Source organism: Sorex fumeus, unplaced genomic scaffold, assembly GCF_029834395.1.
Source record: "Sorex fumeus unplaced genomic scaffold, SorFum_2.1 ptg000183l, whole genome shotgun sequence".
Classification (NCBI taxonomy): domain Eukaryota; kingdom Metazoa; phylum Chordata; class Mammalia; order Eulipotyphla; family Soricidae; genus Sorex; species Sorex fumeus.
The window spans coordinates 7,480,640-7,485,455 of NW_026606240.1; positions in this window are offsets into that span (position 1 = coordinate 7,480,640).

Below are 4,816 nucleotides of genomic sequence, written 5' to 3' on the forward strand. Positions count from 1 at the left end.
CCTTTTTTCAGCCTCTCTGTGACTACCTTGAAAACCATGCTGCTACTATCATGGTTTCTTTCTGGCTAATCCCATTCTGACTATACTCTAGTATTTGCAGGTGAGTCTCCTGCTGTGACTTCACATATACATGTGGCCCTAAATGTTTTGTATCAATTCATGTTGCCCAACTGTATTCAACCTTATTAACTCCACTGTCTTTAAAAAACTGCTGGCTTTGAAACTGGAAGAAACCTGAATGCCCAAGAACAGATGACTGGTTAAAAAAACTTTGGTACATCTACACAATGGAGTACTATGTAGCTGTTAGAAAAGATGAAGTCATGAACTTTACATACAAGTGGTACAATATGGAAAGTATCATGCTAAGCGAAATGAGTCAGAAAGAGAGGGATAGACATAGAAAGATTGCATTCATCTGGGGGATATAAAGTAACAAAGTATGAGATTAATACCCAAGAATAGCTGAGATCAGCACCAGGAGGATTACTCCATAGCTTAGAGGCCAGCCGGGCATTCTAGGGGGAAAGGGAAGCTCAGATAGAGAAGGGAGCACCAAATAAAGGGTGTTTGGAGGATCCTCCCAGGAGGGGAGATGGATGTCGAAAGTAGACTATGGACTGAACATGTTTGCCACTCAATGCCTCTTTTGCAGACCACAACACCCAAAAGGAGAGAGAGAACACAGGGGATTGCCCTGCCACAGAGACAGGGGGGATGGGGGGATGGGGGTGGGAGGGATATTATCCATGGTGGTAGAAAATGGGCACTGGTGGAGGGATGGGTATCTGATCATTGTATAATTGAAACCAAAGCACAAAAAATTGCAAATCTACAACTGTAAAAAAAAATAAAATAAAATAAAGGGGAAAAAAAAACCCTGCTGGCTTCTCTTACATTCTATATGGGAAGTAGCATCCCCATATACTCAAGAGTTTTAAAAGATCTTTCTAGACAGAGTTGAGGTACAGACTTCGCTATAACTCAGAATTCATGAACAATGCTTCACTCAGTGGATTTAAACCAATGGCTGTGAGTCGCGTTTACAAGGCTTCTGAATTTGGATGAGAAAAAATTAGCTCATTTTTAATAATGTGAAGTCAAATTTTAGCTTTTTCTTTAGTTATGTATAAAGGTTAAAAAATAGTACTAACAGTAACTTTTTTTGTCATCAGCAGTAAGTATGAATATTTTCATATTAACTACAATAAGGATAGCACTGTAGCACTGTCCTCCCATTGTTCATCGATTTGCTTGAGTGGGTACTAGTAATGTCTCCACTGTGAGTCTTGTTACTGTTTTTGGTCTATCAGATGCAAGTAGGATACTCTTGGTAGCTTGCCAGGCTCTCCGAAAGGGACAGAGGAATCGAACCCGTGTTGACAGAATGCAAGGCAAACGCCCTAACCGCTGTGCTATCACTCCAGCCCTTCAATATTGTGAAATGCTGTTTATGCTCATAGTTACCTTAAAATTATAATTGTGTATACTTTCTCTAGGTCAATTAGTGTATTAGTAAAGAACTTAATTTTTTTTATTGTAATTTTTTTTGAAAACATTCTGATTGGGCTTTGCTCCCCATGAGTGGCCACATGATTCCTTGAGTTCCCCAAGAGCAACTCTCAACCACCAAGCCAGAAGTAGCCTCTAATATGGCCCCCAAACAAAAATACAAAACAAAATAAAACCAAGAGGAAATGTTTTGATCACTGTGTTGACTGTGATTTTTAAAAATCTCATATTGTATTTATTACTCAGTCTTGGCGGTGATTGGGGGCACTATTCAGTGCCAGGAATTGAACCCAGGTTTCCCATAGGCAAAACATTGGCTCCAGTTCTTTTTGTTTGTTTGCTTTTTGTGGTGCTCAGAGATTATTCCTGGCTCTGTGCTCAGGGATCACTGCTGGCTCAGGGCACCATGTGGGGTCCTGAGGATTGAAAATGAGTCTGCTGCATGAGAACAAACACCCTACCTACCCACTGTACTGTTGCATGAGTCCTCCAGTCCACTAGGCTATATCCCTACTCCGTTCTTATATCTTAGGCTTTTGAGAGCATTTTGTGTGTGTGGGGGGGGGGAGGGTTTGAAGATTCTTCATCAGTCTGCCCAATTGTCCGTGATCCAAAAGATGCATAAAGCCAATATTTTGTGTAATGTGTTCATACAAAATTTGACAATCATTATCAACTTTGAGTGGTATTGTTTGCTTATCCATTCAGAACTTTTAAATGTCTGTGTTGGGGGTTGGAAAGATCATATAGTGAGTACCATGCTTGCCATGTTCATGGCTGACCCACGTTTGATCCCTGGCATCCCATCTCATGCCCTGAGCACTGCCCTCTGCCCCCACACAGGCATACCAGGAGTGATCCCTGTGTGCAGAACCAGAAGTAAGCCTTGAATACTGCTGTGTGTGGCCCCCAAACCAAAAATGGCTGTGTATGTCTCGTTATTTTTACTTTATTCTGTTTGGCAGACTCCACTATGCTCGAGAACTATCTCTGGCTCTGTGCTCAAGATTCACTCTTGGCAGTGCTTGGGGTATCAAAGATTGAACTGAGGTTGCCGCCATGCAAAATAAGTGCCTTATCCCCATTATACTATGTCATCCTCAGTATTTTTATTGGAGCTATCATGATTATAATAATATTAATATTTTATCCTTATAGTGTTACTGTATCATACCCACCATCAGATTCAGATTATCTCTACTAAGGCTAAGGACATTTTTTTTTTATGTAGGAAGAGTACTGCTATTTGTTCGGCCACTGATTAGCTGATTGAATTGGGCATGGACTCCACCTTAATTTTTTTCATAATTTTATTTATTTTTTCTTATATTTATTTATTGAATCACTGTGGGAAAAGTTACCAAGCTTTCAGGTTTAAGTCTCGGTCATACAATGATCAAACACCTTTCCCCTTCACCAGTACTCATTTTTCACCACCAAGAACCCCAATATACCCCCTTCCACCTCTCCCAATGCCTGTGAGGCAGATGATTTCTACTTAACTCTTCTCTACATTGATTACATTCATTACTTCGACAAAAGATGCACCATTATTGTTTAGAATTTCTCCCCCAACAATCAGAATTGCTGAAAAGGCATTGTGAAATACTTTGTTTTCTATAGCTGGTTATGAGAATCATATAATGTCACGCAGCCACGATTTTGGATTTCTGCAAAGAGCCAGATAATTACGAGATTGGTTTCTGTGCATCTGGTGTTATGGCAGTGCCAGAGAGCTGCTCGTGAGGGGCAACTCGTGACCTCGGGTGGGCGTGAAGGATGAGCCAGTACCACCCCCTTTCCCATGAGACTGCAGTTGCCCAGTCACCGCTGGCTCATACCTGGCTTTCCAATAAGCTCTGAGGCGGCGGCCACCTTGTATGCGGTCCAGATGCATTCCTGCCAAAAGCCGCTGGGTTTCGAGATTTGTTTCTGAGTTTCTGGAATCATGGCCATTAATCAGCTTGGTCAGGAGCCAGAGAGGCCGTTTGTACGCGGCAACTCGGGGTCTTGTTGGGATGGGGAGGGAAGGGCCGGTTCCACCCTCATCTTGTGAGGCCCCGTGTGTGTTGTCACTTGCAGGCCCCAACCTGACTGTCCAGTGACCTCTGGAGGATGGCGGTCACCAGGCGGGCCGCCAGGGGGAACAGGCCAAGGCACGAAACCTATTCCCACCTGAAGTGGCACAGTGCCAGTTACCTACTGCAGGAACAGGACACATTTCTGCCAAAAGCCTTTGGGTTCCAAGGTTGGTTTCTGAGTCTCTGGGATCATGGCCGTCAAGCAGTAGGATCAGGAACCAGAGAGGCCATGCCTCCAATTATATAGCTGAGCTGGAGGTGGTTTGTGGGTGTGTCTCCCACATACCTAACTTTTGGCCATTTTAAGTTTAGCTGCAAATGTAATCACAAAGAGCCTTGTGGTAGCACCATAATTATAATTACATGGTTGAGAAAATGGGCTGCATTTTGGGTTTTCCTGTTCTAGAATTTATACTTTTTAATACCTCTGATGGATTGAGTAAGCCATACCTTTTGCTATAGTTGCACTTGATCTTGCATTAGTGTTCTAGTTCAGTAATCAAAGATAGCCATTGCTAGTGTTAAAATTTAAGTTACCACTGCATTTCAGTTGAATAAATGAATAAATCTGTTACTTATTCATCAACAATTTCTTTGTTATTTACGGAGTACCAGTATGCTGTTTGGATACTGTCTTGGTAAAAAAGATGCTATTAGAAGTATTTTATTTTCACAAGCTACATAAAGTTGATAATAATTGTGTCATTCTAATTTTCTAGTTGATTCTCTGTACATTTATTAGTTGAACTGAGGTCAACATGTAATTTATCACTTTTTTCAACAAGTTGATTGGCAGTAATATTCTCAAACCTGCAGTAAGTAACATGACTCCAGGAAGACCTGAAATGTTGGTTTGTCAATGATAGATTGTTTCACTGTTCTCTAATGCGATGATATTATGAATGTTGAGCATCTAAATTTATTCAAGTACATTAAAAATGATACATTTGAAGAGTGGTACTTCATGATCTTTGTAACAGGCTTATTTCCTGGAGGAAATAAAACAAAAACGTCATACTCAGGAAAAAACAATGTAGAATTTTTAATTATCTAAATTACTCAGGGAGACAGTATGACTTTTTAAAAATTTCTAAATGTTCTGGTGCCCTTCTTTCCTAAAAGTTTTTAGAGTACTTCGTTCCAGAAGGCACTTCTCTTGAACGTATTAGTGGGTGCGTTTGTGGTGTGCTTGAACACATTATATTGAATCATTTTTCATACTA